Source organism: Equus quagga, chromosome 20 (assembly GCF_021613505.1).
Source record: "Equus quagga isolate Etosha38 chromosome 20, UCLA_HA_Equagga_1.0, whole genome shotgun sequence".
Lineage (NCBI taxonomy): Eukaryota > Metazoa > Chordata > Mammalia > Perissodactyla > Equidae > Equus > Equus quagga.
In genome coordinates, this window is record NC_060286.1 from 10482692 (window position 1) to 10501218 (window position 18527).

General features: G+C 45.9%; 1 long non-coding RNA gene and 1 pseudogene across 1 annotated transcript; one reads left to right on the plus strand and one right to left on the minus strand.

The window, feature by feature from the left end:
- The first annotated feature begins 510 nt into the window (after positions 1-510).
- On the plus strand, positions 511-14937 carry LOC124231127 (uncharacterized). The gene is made up of 3 exons (XR_006886386.1): positions 511-794; positions 3706-3838; positions 14042-14937. It is a non-coding gene; the product is annotated as an uncharacterized LOC124231127 (long non-coding RNA).
- Positions 14938-15132: 195 nt separating this feature from the next.
- On the minus strand, positions 15133-15593 carry LOC124230732 (60S ribosomal protein L23a-like; annotated as a pseudogene).
- Positions 15594-18527: the final 2934 nt, after the last annotated feature.

The window sequence follows — 18527 nt, forward strand, 5'->3', positions numbered from 1 at the left end:
CACTGCTCATCAAGCCACGCTGAGGCAGCGTCCCACATGCCACAACTAGAGGGACCCACAACTAAGAACATACAACTATGTACTGGGAGGCTTTGGGGAGAAGAAGGAAAAAATTAAAAAAATAAAATAAAAAATAAAGTGGCCTGTTATTTAAAAGCAAAATTTCTAGGACTGTTTAGCTTTCTAATTCACTTTAAAATTAATTCAATTTCTGCATATAAAAATTTTACATTGTCATTAGGAAAATTACCAGAGTTTCCTACCATGTTTATCTATACTGTCACCTCACCAATTTCCCTGCACCAGCCCCTCCTCACTTCTGTATTATTTATACCCCAGTTTGATGCCCCTCCCACTACATTCACATTTTAAGTAGGAAACTCTTGAAAGCTTGGCCATTTTAAAACTCAAAGGAAGTGTACCTCCAACAGTGAGACTCAGGCTGTGTGACAGATGGTAGAAAGAAATATTTACACGAAGGCTGTGGCTGGGAGGGCAGACACGCTCACTGTTGCCGTAGGTGAACTTGTGTTGCTGCCTGTTGGACACGCAGGCACAACGTGGCAAAGCCTCCATCAGTCCTGACGTGTCTTCCTCACAGCAAACAGCCGCCACCTTTAGTTACTCCTTGGGGACCACGATTTTTCTCAGCCAGCCTCCTTCACGATCTCCTCCAAAGTGTGCTTGGCTCTCCCGGGAGAATCGCAGCTGAGAATGACAGCTGGACGGTTGCACCTGGCTCACCAGCTTCGCACACAGCTTGCTTTCAAGGAAGTGGGGCAGCAAACTGGCAGGTAGGTGATGGGGTGGTGGGACAGGTGCGTGAAGTCGAGGATTGGGAAGAATCTTCCCTGGGTGTTAGTGGAAGGACAGATCTGTGGGGGGCATCACAGCGACGGGCTTGGGAGTCAAGGGCAACTGGTGACATGGGGAGAAGGGAGGCAGCAGCTCTCACTTCTGCCATTTTCACGAAAGCCTACCTTGCTTATGTTTACTAAAATGCTTCAAAAATAAAATGTAGGAAAAGCAAAAATTTTTAACAAGTTTAATACAGGAAGGTGTTATGGTCTTTCTGCCCCTCCAGGCAGACCCTGATGGGCTCTCCCGGTGTGGGAAACACTGCCACCTGCTGGGCATTTGGAGACTGTCAGCAGACCCTGCTAGTCAAACCGAGGCCCACTTTCCCAGCAACCTGTGTGTCCGCAAACTGGGCCACCAAAGCAGGGGCGCACAGCATCCAAGAGCTGTGACTGCCTTTCCCAGTGGCCCCAGGGAGGAATTACTCAACCGATCAGAAAATAGAGATAATCAATTCGACCTTGTTCTTAACCTTTAAGAGAAATGTATTAAATTAAAATTCTAATACTTGCCTTCTGAAATGATTTAATTTGTCCTACAATTATATTACCTCCATAAAAATGAAAACAAACAAAATAGCGTTGGATTATATGAGCAAAACTGTCCTTTTGCCTAGCTTCCCCCTTACCACCTATGACACATGAGGGGAGCCTCTGTTCCATATCTACACTATAGGGTTGTTATAAGGATTAAAAAATCCAGCACTTAGTAAATGCTCAATAAATGGTGGCTCTTATGCTTAATTTGGTTCTAAAATTCTATGAAACTTAGAAAAGTGGTAACATGTTAACCCATTATTAACCCAATACTTCTCCCAAGAATGTTTTTTAGAGAATCCTCTTTGTGCTCTTCCGTTGGGGTCCAGTCCTAAGTGAGACATAGATCATAGGAATCCTCTGTCCCAGCCCTACCCTCTGTTGTTCCGAGGTTACCCTACTGCGCCATCTTGGTTTTCCTGAAAAAAACAAAACACACTCCCCAACACACATGCACACCAACAATTCTGACCAGAATGTGCCCAGAAGAGCTGCAGTGGACACCATGGGGGAGGAGAAAGGCTATGAGGATTTTTGGGCGGGCTTTTGGAGCCCACTTTGCCTTTGGCACCTCCATCACCTATTTCTGGCCTTAGAATTTTAATCTAAGCCACTGATTGAAGCCCAGATATGATTCAGCAGCACATGGGGAAAAAAATCTTAGAAATACATTGAATCAAAACAAAATGAAAAAAGAAAAAGGCCATCTAAGGGAAAAGCCTCTGTGCTGGAGGTGGGGGTGGAGCACCGGGGAGGGGCCGTGAGAGGTGAGACAGCTGCCTTAGGGAACAGCTAAACATTTGCTAAGGGAGTGGTAGAGAACAGAGGAGTGGGGAGAGAGAAGTGGAGAGGAAGTGCAAATAAAGTTCACTAGAGCTGGGAGATGACCTCCTGAGCCCATTCTTCATTCCACACACGCTTCCTACCCTCCCTCTCTGTGCTAGACTTGGGGTGGGGGCGTGAAGTGTCACCAGATGCAGCTCCTCTGGAAGGGAAACTCAGGCCTATGATTGCTCTTTGGAGGTTCAAAGCCTTGCAGGACTGTTCCTGAGCCTCAGACCGTGACAGACGTCATCAAACACTCTCCTGGCCTGTGTGAGAACAGGCAGCACTCCATTCACACTCATTTCTCTTTTGTTCGCAGAGGAATAATCTGCACAAAACATGCAGTAGTTTTGTGCCTGGCTTTCCAGCTGTGGTCTCGGGGGAGACATTATGTTTGGAGCATCCCAGCTTTGGAATCCGTTGACCTAAACATTATCAGATGTGTACTCAGAACCAATGAAATTGTGTTCTGTGGAAATATAAAACAAGGGCACTTCTGATTCCTGCAAAAGCAGTTAACTGTCTTGTATTCATTGCTGACAGACTAAAGACCACCCTCAAATTCAGCCAGCCAGGACTCAGCAGTGCCCAACATGGGCCGTCAGAGTTCAGTGACTGCGTTGTGGGCTTAGGCATTGTGTCAGTTCATGAGCAAATTAGATTAATTGAGAAAGTAAGTCATTTGTGTTTGGTCACAGCAATTAGACAAAATGTGAGATCACAACATTATGAGAGCAAAAAGTTTGAACCAGTCCTTCAAAATATGAAGCAACTTGTTGGGGCTGGCCGCATGGTGTAGCGGTTAAGTTCAATGTGCTCCAATTCAGTGGTCCAGGTTCATGGGTTCAGATCCTGGGCATGGACCCAAACCACTCATCAGCCATGCTGTGGTGATGACCCGCATGTAAAGTGAAGGAGGACTGACACAGATGTTAGCTCAGGGCTGATCTTCCTTAAGCAAAAAAAGAGGAAGATTGGCAACAGATGTTAGCTCAGGGGGAATCTTCCTCAGGGGAAAAAAAAAATAGAGCAACTTGCTGATGTGTAACTTCAGCTTTGGGTAGTTACAATAAAAATGAGGGGGGGGTGGGAGTACAGTCTGCAAGTTCATTAGGAGGTGGGTGGCATGTGCTTGATTTCTAAGCCAATCTAAAACCATAGAAACATAAGCATAATTTGGAAAACTGTGGAGCAGGATTCCACCATGCGATTTCAAGGCAACATTTTGCATGTGATCTACGATCCCCTTGGGGCCATATGATTATCCAAAGTAACAGAGAGTAACTTTTAATGTAGTCTTTTTCCAACTAGAACATTCTGAAGGACTCCTCAAGTTATAAATTAGCTAAACACTGCTAAGACTTGGAGAGCTTTAGAGCTCCTTGCAGCATAGTACAGTGACAGAGTAACCCCAGGGACGTTATATCTCAATGCAGAGTGGAAGAATCTGCTGTGTTCCCTAAAACTCCTTTCCTTTTCTTCCCAGACCCCCGGAAAGACTCAGTTTCCCCACCTTGGCTGCATTTAGGTGTGGCTGTGCGACTGAGTTCTGGCCAATGAAGTGTGAGTGGGAGAGGCCACTCACTAGTTAGAAACGAGTCAACATCACTGGGTACAAGGTCAGTATACAAAAATCAATTGTATTTCTTTACACTAGCAACAAATAATTTGAAAGTGAAATTTCAAAAAACAGTTCCATTATCGATAACACCAAAAACGAACCCCCAGGAATAAATATAATAAAAGATGTGCAAGACCTCTATCAGAAAACTATAAAACACTACCAAGAGAAATTAAAGAAGCAGGGGAAAAAAGGAGTTACATATCTTGTTCATAGATTGAAAGAATACTGTAAATCTGATAAATCTCCCCAATTTTATTTAGGGGATTCAGTTCAATCCCAAACAAAATCCCCACATGAGTTTTTGTGTGTAAAAACCGACAAGGAAATTGTGAAATGCAAAGTGTCAAGAACAGAAAACAATCTTGAGGAAAAACAAAGTAGAGGATGTAAATCACTGATTTTCAAGCTACTATAATTAAAACTAGGTGGTATCAGTGAAAGGATAGACAAATGGGCCAAAATAGTAAAATAGAGTTCCCCAACTCAACCCACACATATATAATCAACCTGATTTGCAGCAAAGGTACAGTGCCACACAGCGGAGAAAGGAAGATCTTTTCAGTAAATGGTGCCAACCCATTGAATATTCAAATGGGAAACACCCTGACCCCTACATCATGCCAAAGACATAAATAAATTACAGAGAAATCATAGACCAAAATGTGAAAGGTAAAACAGCAAAGCTTTCAAAAGATAACAGAGGAAACACAGAACATCTTCATGACCTTGGGATAGGCAAAGATTTCTTTAACAGGACTCAAAACATACTACTCATAAAAGAAAAGATTGATACCCGATATTTCATTAAAATTTAAAACTTTTGTTTATTTAAAAAAAATGAAGGGAGTGAAAAGGCAAGCCACAGAGTGTGAAAATATAATTGCAATCCATATAATTGACAAAGAATTCATATCCAGAATATATAAAGAACTTCTTCAACTCAATAAGAAAAAGAGAGACTATCTAAAAGAAAAATCAGCCAAAGATTTAAACAGGAAATTCTCAAAAAAGAATACTAAAGTGTCCAACAAGGCTTTAAAAAGGTGCTCAATAACATGAGTCATTAGGAAAATGCAAATTAAAAACACAATAAGATACCACAGCACTCACACCAGAATGGCTACATGAGAAAGACAGACAATACCAAGTGCTAGCAAGGATATGGAGCAACTGGCAGCCTCATGCAATGCTAAAGTTGGGCATGTAAATTTGCAGAACTACTTTGGAAAACTATTTGGCAACATCTACTAAAGTTTTATGTATGCACGCTCTGTGACCCAGCAATTCTACTGCTCGGTACATACACAACAGAAATTTATAGATATGTGCATCAAAAGACACATTCATAATAGCTTTACTGATAATAGTCCAAACTGAAGACAATCCAAATGCCTGCCAGCAGTAGAATGGATAAACTGTGGTATATTCATGCAATGGAGTATTATACAGCAATGAAAGAGAATTAATCGCTGCTTCAAGCTACAATATAGATGAATCTCACAGACGTAATATTGTATCAAACAAGTGTGTGTACCTTCCCTATGCTCTCTTTCCTCACCTGCCAACTAAAATGATAAAGACTCCGAGGATCTAGAAGAGGTTTGAGCAGCAAAATAGAGCTTGGGGGACCCTGAATGATCATGTGGCCAGGAACACCCCCTTTGTGCTGTGACGTCAGTGAAAATGACTTTTTGTGTTAAGTCACAAAATCTGGGTTTAATCTGTTTCAGCAGCCATCATTTCTTACCCTCAGTGGTAAACAGGGCAATGTATAGTTAAGTGAGAACAGGTGGTACCGTCAGAATGTGCTGGAGAAGCTCATAAGAAGGAGAGGCCACCAGGAGCTGGTGTTGTCAGGAAAGGCCTTTTCCCATATACAAAAGCTGGAAGTCAAATGGAGAATGGGGCTTGGGTAAGTTACAGGAGAAATTCTTCCAGGTAGACGCAGTGGTTTGGGGCCTGATGCCGATGGAGGACAAATGGAGAGCATGGCGTTCCTGCAGGTGGAAGAGAGGTTGGGGCCAGTTTCTGCAGGTGCCCCTGTCATCTGCTGAAGGATCTGGGAAAAGAAGGGTCCATGACTATTCTTTCCTCTGTAGATCTGTGACCCACAATTTGAAATGACAGATCTGCTCAGCTTACACATTCAGGGCAGTTTCAAGTGAGATGTATGTAATTCCTTTCCTCTGACAACATGCTCTGTTGTCCTCTCTCTGTTTCATAATTGTCTACTTTTAGGAGAATTTATAGAGCCTGATGAATAGCTTAACATTTCTTCCTTTGAATTTCCAGATGTTCTGACCAAATTCCAACTTCCAGTTGGACGTTCCCAGCCCTTCTCGAGGGCTGTCTGGTAATTTTCTAATCCTCCCTGGGACATTCCTGTTTCCTGCTGAGAAATAAGAAAACAACAATGCTTCCCTAAGGGTGGTCTGCTTCAGCCCTGGGCCCTGGGATGTCCATTTTAGGGAAAGTGTTTACAAGGGTATAAAGCTCTGAAAGGAAGCGGGCCTGTGAGTCTCCTGGGAAAGAACATGGGCCCCCGCCATAAGGATTTGCCGCAGAATTCTGCTGCATTCCTCAGCGGGACAGACTGTCTAGGAAGTTCACTTTGATTAAAATATAGCTACATGTAAGTGTGTGTGAGTGGGTGTGTGAAACAGATCTGAGAAAAAGGCAGGCAAAAGTAAAGGGAGTGAGGGAGATAAGGAGAGAGGTCACAGGCAAATAGTTCTCTCTCGGTGCAAAAAGATTTCTTCGGTACACTTGAATTTTTTTTATTATGGAAATATTCAAACATACACAAAAATAGAGAAAATAGTGTAGTGAACCACCACGTACCCATCATCCAACTTCAACAACTATCAACATTTTGTCAATCTTTTTTACCTATCTGCTCCTCTCCTTTTTTTTGCTCTAGAACTGGGAATTGGCAAACTAGCACCCACTGGGCCAAATCCAGCTTGCCTCCTGTTTTTGTAAATAAAGTTTTATTGGAACACAGCTGCAACTATTCCTTTATGTATTATCCACACCTGCTTTCACATCACACCAGCAAGGCTGAGTAGTTGGACAGACATTGTATAGCCCAGGAAGCCTAAAATATTTCTATGTGAACTTTTAGAGAAAAAGCTTATACTGGGCATCATACCATTTCACTCATAAATGTTTCAATATGAGTCTCTAGCAGATAATGTAACTGTGGGCCTCCAGGACCAGTGCAACTGACCTCATCTCTTACCACCAGAGTGATTAAGAATTGCCTTTCAGAAAGTGTGCAAAGTCACATAGCCAGGGCATGTGCAAAAGAAGAAATCGTGACCTGAAACGACTTCAGAACCAAAGATCCTCCTTCCCATGGAACCCAAGGACCAGGATATGACTGGAACTTGAAAGTCAGACTCTTCTCAGAAGTGAGTGGCCCCTCATTCAGGAAGATCTGGTGTTAAAGTTCCTTCCCCACACTGTCATAAATATTTAAAACCTCACCATACATGCTTGAAGCCCACCAATCAAAACCTGTCCCCCCAGTGTTTCCCTGTGCCAGCCTGTTCTCTCTAACCTCTTAAATATCCCCCCAAGTCCTGAATCGGGGAGAAAGATCTGAGGGCCCATGCCCCCTGTCTCCCTGCAGATTGATCTCACAGAATAAAGCTGATTTCTCCCCCAAAGGTTGATGCCATAATTAATTGGCTTGTTTATGTGCATTGGGCAGAGAACCTTAATTTTGTGTGGTAACAATAAGAGCTTTATTAAAGCCATATCTATAATAGAATTATTATATCTAGCAAAATTAATAACTCCTCAGTCTCATCTAATACCCAATCTGTGTTTACAATTTCCCTATTACTTAAAAAACTGTCTTTTTACAGTTAGTTGTCTCTTTCACATCATGATCTAAACAGGTTCACACATTGCCTTTGGTTAATATGTCTCTGAAGTGTCTCTTAATCCATTGTTTTTTCTCCCTTACCTCCCTCCCTCCCCCTCACTGCCTTCTTTTGGTAACATGTATCTGTTGAAGAAACCAGATCATTCATCGTATAGGATCACCGCAGTCTGGATGCGGCTGGTTGCATCCTCACTGCATCATTTAACATGACCCCAGTGCATTTTTGTGTCTCGGCTATGTGTGGTGACATGGGGAACCTCCATTGCCCTTTCCGTGGGAGGTGTGTGGAGAGATGCGGAATGAGAAATCAGTCTATTCAGACCCGGGATTGCCCCTCCAGGATGGCGAGGAGAGCGTCAGTTACAGCTATCTGTAAGGCTCTCGTAATGTAAGCCAGCCCCAGGAAGGGTCCAGTGCTCCTTAACTCAACCATGTCTGAACTTATGTTGCACAAGGGTTAGAATAAAATAGTATTAACGTGAGGAACGCCAGTAGAGTAATCAAAGTAAGAAACAATGCTATTGACAGTGACACACCGTTTATAAAAATTAAAAGTACAAAACAAATCAAAACACCCCTACCTGTGGGACAAGGACCCAAGCCTCTTCAAGGACCTACAGCGAACCCTTGAGGGAATGCCTTTGGGGAGGAGGCAGGGAAGGGAGAGGCCGTTTGAGGAAGAGGAAAGGCCAAGCAGGAGGGGATGAGGTAGGGCACCGACCCTCGCTGGTGGGTTGCCTGGAACTGGAGAGGAGGAGTGACAACTCTGCATCAAACAAATAGACCATCCGGGAGGGGGTCTTCTCCTTAAAGGAGACTAGGCTATATGGTTGCCAAGAAAAGCCAATGCTTGTTTTGGAGTGATTTGGTAGTTTTTTTGGGAAAAGTGGTGAGCAGATCTGTCACACCTCTGGCTGGTGAGGAGACTGAACTGAAGTGGGATCCCCCACTGTGCGGCCACCTGTCCCTCTAGAGTCACAATGGCTTAGCTGAGCAGCCTTCACTAGCAGGCGGCAAGAACCCAGAAGAGGCCTCCTCCTATGGGCAGTGGCAGAGTTTCCTGAGGGGAGGATAAGGAGCCCTGGATCAGGGCATGTGCAAAAGGCAGCTGCCTGGAAAGGGGAAATCGGGGAACAGAAAGAGAAGTTGAGAAAGCCACCCCACAGGATGAGCTTCCTTTGAAGGCCTAGGTCTGCAACTGTTATGGGCCAAATTGTGCCCCCACTCAAAGACATGTTGGAGTCCTAACCCCTAGCACCTCAGAATATGACCTTACTGGGACACGGGGCCTTTACAGAGGTAATCAAGATAAGGTAAGGTCATTAGAGTGGGCCCTAATCCAATATGACTGGTGTCTTATCAAAAGGGGAAGCTTGAGACACGTACACAAGAACAGCACGTGACAGCTGTAGTTATGCTGCTGCGGCCAAGAAGCAGGAAGACAGCCTTCCCTACAGCCTTCAGGGGCTGGGCCTGCAGACACCTTGGCTTCGGCTTGCAGCCTCCAGCACTGGGACACAACAAATATCTGTTGTTCTAAGCCACCCAGTTGGTGGTGCTTTGTTCTCACAGCTCCGGGAAACTGATGCCGCCACACTTTTCCCTTGTGTTGTTTGAGAAGGTGCCAACATTGTATAGTTAGAACCTCTGCTCCTCCCATGGTGTACTGTTCTTCTCAGAACCACCTGACCATCCACAGAAGATGGATGCACATCTCCTTGGCAGCCCGAGGAAGACAGCAAGGCGGTTTGCACGCAGGTGACACCATCAGGTGTCCTGCCGGGACACTGGCGAAGTGCCACAGCCTGCAAGGATGGGCTAGTTCCCAGACCCAGGCATCAGAGGTTATGGGCAGCAGCAGATGGACCCATGGGGCTGCTGTCAGCAGAGAAGATTCTCCTGAATACCAGAAGAGCAATTTTCTGATTGCTCACCTCAAAGTTACAAGGGATGAGATAGGCAGGAGAGAGGCTGCTATACCTGCATCATGTAAAGTTATAACACCCGGACCCCAGAGTGTCTTGTCCTAAAATTCTCACAGCTAGACCCACAAAGCTGGGCAAGAGGCTTGAGGTTGTGAATCCTTGCGTACTTTCTTAGTCAGTTATGTGGGAGTGACTTTGGGAGAGTAAGGGCAGGCATCAGGATGCAGGGAGAGGCAGGCAACACAAGGGGAATGTTCCGGGAAGGTTAGAAGGAAGATGACAAATAAGGTGCAAAAGCCACGAGACTGACCCTTGAACCAAATTCTGAGGAAGGAGCACACAGTCAAAGAAAGTGGTGCAGACGAACCCCACTCTGGAGACAGAAAGCTCCTTGCCCCGAGGCAGGGACCATGACCTTGAACGGCTGGGTCCCCTGCTGGAGGTCAGACTGGGATGCCTAGGCAGGTCTGGAAACTGGACGGCAGTGCAAGCTGTTGTTTTGATCCTCTACCATCCCCCGCCACCCCCCAGCCCCTCTGCTCTGAGGGTAGGCCGTGCCTCCTTCCTTTGAGGAGCTCCATGTGGTCTTGGTGAGGCACCTATCACAGTCCCCTGCCTTCCTCTCACTACAGCCCAAGGGATGGGCCTGAAACTCAGGCCCAGCCACTTAGAGCCCTTCCTGGGTGTTCTGTCTTCTAAAGCAGGAAGTTCTCTTCTGTAGTGTTGCCAGACTGGCATGATGTGAGCCACGAGCTGCCTATAGCCATGTTGAACCTGGCTCAGTAACAGTCTCATCGCCGAAGGATAGTGAATCCTGATAACAACATAAGGTCACTCGGTTCCGTCCCCACCCAACCCATGGACACAAGTATGAGAACTAAAGAAAGAGGCTGTGAGTGAAAATGAATTATTTCAGTAAAATCGCCGTAAAACTGGAGGGCGAGGGCAGCACACTGGAGAGGAGAGAAGCATCTTTTTGCCACTTCTTCACAGAGCAGCTCCCAGCTTTGGTCCAGTGAGTTCTTCAGAGGCAATACCAGCGCCCGGTGGGAGACTTTGGTGCTTGGCCAGGAGCACTGACCCCTGGTGGCAACAGTGGTGCCTGGCAGGAAACAGTGATATCTCGAAAACCATTAGCAGTAGCCAAGGAGAGACAGCAAAACAGCACCCAGGGAGAGTCATACCTGCGTGAGACCTATTCCTCTTCTCCCAATTCATAAACATGCTTCTATTTTCCTATGGGGGAGGGAATGGTTAATTTACAGAAGATTCCAGGTCTTGCTTCAGCAGGAACGGCAAGAGCAATGAAATGCACATATTACTCTCCCTGTGTCCCCTTTTGTACTCATGGGCTGAGGTGGCCTGGGAAACTCAGTTTACATCTGGGTGACCTTAGTAAAGCTGGGCCACCTTATAGCCATTGTTTGAGTTATCTATTGCTGCACAACGAATTACTCTAAGACTCAGAGATTCTAAAATAACAGTAAATGTTTATTATCTCACACAGCTCAGGAATTTGGGAGTGGCTTAGCTGAGTGGTTCTGGGTTGAGAATCACCAGTGAGGTCGCAGCAAGCTGTTGGCCAGGGTTGTGTAGGACCCACTTCTTGACTGGGGCCAGAGGATCCACTTCTAAGAAAGCTCACTCATATGGCTGGAAAATTACGTTGGCTGTTGGTGGGGGCCTTGGTTCTTGCCCACGTGGACTCCTCCACAGGACTGCTCAAGTATCTTCACAACACGGCCGCAGACTTCCCTGAGAGCAAGTCGTCCAACAGAGCAAGGTGGAAGCTGCAGTGTCTTTTAGGATATAGCCTCAGATGTTCCACTCTTTCCTTTCTGCAATATTCCACTGTTACACAGTTCATCGCTATGCAGTGTGGGGGGATGGCACTAGGAGGCAAGGCTCGTTGTGGCCTTCTTGGAAGCGGACTGCTACAGCCAGTCTCAGCATGGTACCATATTCAAAAGAAGCACCTGTTTCACATCCAAAAGCACTGAAAAGCAACTAGAGTCTGTACTGAAGTCTCCAGAAGGAGCAATTACATTGCAGCGTGCCCAGCAAAAGTTCTAAAGTTCCTCTGCACTCGTCTATTTCCCCAAGTCCCACTCATCACTCAAGTGCTCTCCAAAATCTCTCTTCCAAACTTACTCAAATCTTCACATCTCTCCTGTCACCCCCTCCCCACCTCAGTTATGTAGATCGTCAACCTCTGTCGATTCTCAACTCTCTTCTTTGCCTTGACGCCCCAGGAACCAGGTAGGCAGCCACAGACGCTCGAGCAGGGCACCGGGAGTGGGGATGAGGGGAGGCTGGGAAGAATGGTATGCTCACATTTTGTGCCTGTATCAGATTTATGGCCTAAGAGCCTAGAATCTAGTAGGTACTCAATAAGTGTTGGTGAATTAATAGATAGCAGCATTTAACAAATAGGAAATTCAAAATGAAAATGCTGGTATTCAGTGATAATACACAGCAACAAGGTAATGGAACACAAACATGACATGGTACTATCTTGTTTAAAAATGTGCATGATAAGGACAGGTAACGTTGCTACTTTTCTGTGTATGTAGTTTTTGTGTTGTCCTCGGAATAAGCCTCTTGAAAGCAGGATCTGTGGTGGTTTCTTTGTTTTTTTGTTCTTTTTTTGGTGAGGAAGATCAGCCCTGAGCTAACATCTGTGGCCAATCTTCCTGTTTTTGCCTGAGGAAGATTGTGAGTGAGCTAACATCTATGCCAATCTTCCCCCATTTTATGTGGGACGCCACCACAGCGTGACTTGATGAATGGTATGTAGGTCTGCACCCAGGATCTGAACTCCCAAACCCTGGGCCACCAAAGTGGAGTATGCAAACTTAACCACTATGCCACGGGGCCAGCCCCAGATCTGTGTTTTATTCATCACTATATCCTCAAAGCCTGGCAGTGCCTGCCTTAGGGTAGGCAAGAGTTTTGTCAGTAATTTATTGAACCCTTACAATGTGTTCTCCAGGGCCCATACATATATTAACTCAATTCTCATAGTAACCCAATGAAGTAGGTTATATTATTATCATGTCTGTTTGCCGGATGAGAAAATAAGGCACAAAGGGGTTGGGTAACTAGCTGGAGAGCACAAAGCAAGAGCTGGGATTTGGAACAGGGCAGTCTCGTTCTAGAGTGTGCAACCACTGTCTCCACCACGTCTACGGGGTTTGCGGAATTGAATTAAAGTTGAGTGAGGGGATCTGTCAGACCTCTTCCAGGGAAAGCCTGTAAATTTACACCAGACACATCTAGGAAAATACTGAGGAAGTCCTGGAAACTGCCAGTGTGCCTTAAGGTGACTCATGGAGAGCAGGGAGGAAGTCACAATGCCCCTGAGGGCGGTTGGTTTCGAGAAGGATGAACTATGTCTGGAAAATCAGTGAACACACAGATGGTTTTTAGGGCAGTGAAAATACTCTGTATGATACTATAATGGTAGATACATGTCCTTATACATTTGCCCACACCCATAGAAGGTACACCGCCCAGAGTGAACCCTAAGCAAACCGTGGACTTTGGGTGATAATGATGTGTTAGGGTAGGTTCATCACTTGTGACAAATGTACCATTCTGGGGCAGGAATGTTGATAATGAGGGAGGCTATGCACGTGTGGGGGCAGGGGGTTATGGGAAATCTCTGTACCTTCCTCTTAATTTTGCTGTGGAATCTAAAACTGCTCTAAAAAAATAAAGTTAAAAAAACATTATCAGCAGAAAAAAAAATCAATGAACACAAATAAAGCCAAGCAGCTGTGTTCACATTAGTGTCAAAACAGAAACCCAGCTGGAGCAGGAGCCTTTCCACCTGTCCCCCTTGCCTGCGTGACCAAGAGCAGGGTGAACATTCAGCTGATGCTGGGCCCATCACAAGTTCTATAGCTCTGGTCATCACTAAACTCTGGTATGTTGGATTCGTGTTCAGTCTCATCTGGCTGTTAATGTCTCAGTGAAATTTTTTAAATTACCATGGAAACCAGGAAGCAACACTCCTATTTGGGGAACTAACTAATGGAAAGTTTTATAAAATAAGTAACACAGCTTATGCTTCAGCAATGGGATTTGTGGCTCTCTCCCATGTTACACAGCTAATGTCCACCTCATTTCGTACCACATAATAGTATACTTGTAGCCTTCCGAATTTTGAAACTGCACAATTATTGGAGAAGTTTAAAAAGAATGAGGATATAGTGATTTCCCAAATATATAAAGAAAAGAGTTTGCACTGCTGAAGCAAAAGAAAGCAGAGTTATGGTAATGAGAGGCGGTGGTGCACCAGGGTGCAACTGGGCTGGCGTCGGGACACGTGGGTTTGAATTTCAGTTCTGCTATTTACACACTCTATGTCTTTCCACAGGGCACTTAACCTGAGTCTTACGTTCCTCACCTGGAAGTTGAGAGGGTTGCCCTGGCTAATCCTCAAGGACCCAGCCAGCCAGAGGTCTGAAGCCAGGAGAAACGTGGTGCGGGTTAAGGTCGTGGCGCCAGCTTCCACACGGTTCGTGTGCACAGTGAAGCCCATGAGAAGTGTTCTGTTTGGAGAAGCAGCTCCGACAACTGGGAGCAATGCAGTCATCTGCAAAGGAAGCAGCCTTCGAAAGTGCTCCCAGCCTGTTGTCCCAAGAGGAAGGACGGCGTGAGCTCGTTTCTGAGGGCAGATCCGCCCTGAAGGAGCACTAACTAATTTTCCCTTTGCCCCAGTTCCTTGAACTCGTTCTCTCTCTTTATTGTGCATATTTTTCTAAACACCTCAAATCCTTTTATGGAATAAAGTTAGGATATAAATATGTTCATTTTTAAAAAAATCCTGAAAAGTGAGTTGCTTCAAACTACCATAGAACTACCATATGACCTAGCGATGCCACTTCTGGGCATATACGCCAAAGAATTGAAAGCAGAGACTCGAACAGACTTTGGTACACCCGTGTTCAAAGCAGCATCATTCACGATGGCCAAAATGTGGAAACAACCCAAGCGTCCATCAACAGATGAATGATAAAATGTGATACACACACAGTAGTATATTATTCAGACGTAAAAAGGAATGAAATTTTGAAACATGCTAAAACTTGGAAGGACCTTGAAAACATTATGCCAGCAATAAGCCAGACACAGAAGGGGAAATATTGTATGATTCCATTCATAGGAGGTACCAAGAATAGGCCAATTCATAGAGACAGAAAGTGGAATAGAGGTTACCAGGGGCTGGGGGATGGGAGAAGAGGGAGTCATTTAACAGACAGAGAGTTTTTGTTGGAGATGATGAAAAAGTTTTGGGTGTAGATAGTGACGATGGTTACATAACTTTGGGAATGTGTTTAATGCCACTGAATTGTACACTTATGAAGGGTTAAAATGATAAATATTGTGTTATATATATTTTACCACAATAAAAATAGTTTTTTATGGTGAAAAAATTATATTTGGAATTGGTCAGCTGGACTCAGTTCAGAGGATCCCAGCTCTGTTGGCAACATCCAGAGCATCAGAGTCAGGCCAGTGGCACGTATACCTTCTCTCTGTCGGGCCGGATTGGGGTGTGGACCTTGGCCGCATCAACGTCATGGAGCATCTTCACAGCCTGTTCGATCAGCGTTTCTGGGACTTGACATCCACAGTGAGCAGTGTGTTGCTGTCTTTTATCTTCTTCACAGCTGACTTGGTGGGGGGGTAACATGATGATGAGGTAGTGGTCAAGCTGGTTCTCCTGGGGGCACTCTTCCGGGGGTATTCGGGCTTCCTTTGGAGGCTCAGAATCTTGGGCCTTCGGAAGGTGGGTGACGTGCAGATATTCTCTTTTCTGTGTGGCTGTGGGTGCCTTTCAGCGCTGCTTTCTTGGCCTTCAATGCCTTTGGTGTGGCTTGCACTTTGGGAGGTGCAGGGGCTTCCTTCTTTGCTTTCAGCACCATCCGTGTGAAAGCGTAAAAACAGTTTTTTAAAGTGAGCTGCTGTTTGTGCTTCTGTTAAAAACTTTTTTTGTGCGTGTCAATTGGGTCTCTGTAAAGTGCAAGGGAAAGGGGAGGAAATGAACGGGGAGGCAGCTGCTCCATTGTGAAATCTGCCTGGAAATCGCAATGACTGAAACGTCGGGCGGTGTATGTATTTGTGTGGGTTTGGGAGGATGTGAGGAGGACGTGGATCTGAGAAAGGGCAGAGAAAGTCAGAAAGGCAAGAGGGAGCCAAAGACTGAACCACAGAGCAGCTCCTCCCCTGAGAGGATCGCTGTCTCCAGATCCCAGAATCACAGAGCCCAGCTTGCTCCTGACTCAGCAGCTGTGGCCGAGTCAAAGTCTGTCCTTCATCCTCCTCCCAGGAACGTCTGGTGGCCATCCTTCCAGAGCTTTTCTGCTCCTCTTCACCATGGTAGGTTTTCAAATGGGCACATTTCTTCCACAGATAACAGACTCTGAACAGAATTGGGAGGTGACCTCCCATCTCTTCTTAGAGCTACCGTTGCTTACACAACCTCTGTGACTTGGGGTCCCTGTCCATAATACACAGGTCACACTCACTATTACCTTTGAATAGCAGTAAATCCTTAAACGTGCACAGTGCTCGACAATTTGGAGAACACTCTGGTAGGCTGCGCCCCAGATGTCAGCTCTGTGGGGCCAAGGATTCCTATCTGTCTGTCCTCTGCTGTTTTCCCAGCACAAGGAACCATGGGGCCATGCGGCAGACGCACAATCAACTTTGCCTGACTATGTGACGAGCCGCTGTCTCATTTAGCCCCCAGAACAAAACTGCGAGCTATTTTTCTCTTCATTTTACAGAGGAGAAAACTGAGTCTCAGCAAGACTGAGTAATTTGCCCAGTGACCCGGGATTAACACAGGTTGTTTGGCTCCAACTCCACTGAATAAGAAGTACATCAAAATAAGGGGCCGGCCCCGTGGCCGAGTGGTTAAGTTCGTGCGCTCCGCTCTGGCGGCCCAGGGTTTTGCCTGTTTGGATCCTGGGCGCGGGCGTGGCACCGCTCATCAGGCCATGCTAAGGCGGTGCTCCACATGCCACAACTAGAAGGACTCACAACTAAAAATACACAACTATTTACTGGGGGGCTTTGGGGAGAAAAAGGAAAAATAGAACCTTTAAAAAATAAACTTATTTTTAAAACACCTATGAAGGTACACGAAGGTACACAAATACTTTGAGCCCCTGGTTGATGCTGTCTCCTCCCACCCACTTTTTCTTGCCTCAAGCTTTCCTCCCCTCTCCTCTATCAGCTTCATTTTTTTCTTCCCAGCATCCAGCGTGCTGCTCTCCCAGACATTCTAGAATGCCCTTGTGGGGTGTCACCCTCCTCTCCAAATGGCTTGTTGAAGAATTCCCTCCAACCGCTCACATTCTCTCCCTAGGAGGAATCCTGGCAGACACAACCGCTTGTGTCCTAACACTTTTCCAGGGATATTGTTGGTCCCTTGTATACCAGATCTGGCCTCTGCCCTGCTGGCCCACTGGTCAAAGTGTATCAAAGGGTTTGTCAAGTGGGGCAGAATTCCAGGCTCTTGTAATCTTCCTTCTCAGGATATGACTCCAGGTCTTTGGTTAAAAGTCCCTCTGTGTTTACCAGGAATGGACAAATTGATGTCATGCACCTCCTAATATGATGCTCTAAAAAGAGCACAGCATCATTTTTGTGGTATTCTGCCCCAAACACAGAAATCATGAGGAAGCATCAGACAAACCCAAATTGAGGGGCATGCTGTAATGCAACTGACCTGTGCTCTTCAGAAATTTCAAGGTCACGAAAGACGAGGAAAGCCTGAGCACCTGTTTTAGAATGAAAGAGACAAAAGGGACATGACAACTGAATGCAACATGATCCCGGTGTGGATGCTGGACCTCTTGTGATGTGACTGAGACAGTCAGCGAATCTTGAATGGGGCCTGTGATTAGATGGTATTACTGAATCAGCGACAATTTCCTGATTGTCGTGGTTGAATGGTGGTTTTGTAGGAGCATGTCCTTGTACTTGGGAAATACACACTCAAGTGTTAAGTGGGAAACAGTCTCTCTGCCTTTGGACGCAGGACGACAGCGAAGTGGGTAAGAGGACGCTTACCCGCTTTGAAATCCAACACGCCTGACTCGCATCGCAGGCCACGTCTCAGTGCCCTCACCTGTAGAGTGGAGCTCACACTAGACCTACTTCCGAGGGTATTTTAAGAATTCGATGAGATACTGTTTGTAAAGAGCTGAGCCTGGTGCCTAGCACATACCAAGCCCTCCACGAACTCTAGCTGTCTTTATTGCCTGCACGTGTTTCAAGGGGATGGACCACTTTTATTGTACTAAACACTGGCTTTCCAGCTTAGTGGCTGTGCTTCGAGAACGTGTCACCGTAATCATGGGCATTGTTGTCTTTGGGACCAGCCACTGGTCAAAATTATTTTCTTTGGCCTGAATTCAAGTTCCCAAGTTCAAGCATTGACGTCTGAAGGAAAGCTCCAGCACTGAGCCCCTGCTTCGCAGTCTGGTTTCCTGTTCCTTGTGGCGGCATGCGGGGGCTCACTTCTGTCTCTTCCTGAACAGCCTGGGGCTTGATTGAATTTCCTCTTGGCCTCTGGAGGGCGTGACTCTGGATCTGGAGGTGGTCCATCTAAATCTCCTTGTTTCAGAAACTCTGGAAAGCAGTCAATTACTCTTGGCCAGTTGCTTCTGCCTCAAAGCTGGCCATCAGTTTCCCTTAAATGTAGGCAGGCTGGATTGGAGATGCATGTGGGAGGCCAGACCCCTGAGGGTCCGGGTGTGTAGCTGCTGGGAGGGGAAGTGGCTTTTCTCCAGGCCAGACATTAGAGCATGTGGTTTGGGGCCTCCTCTGCCTCATCGTCTAAAGCACCT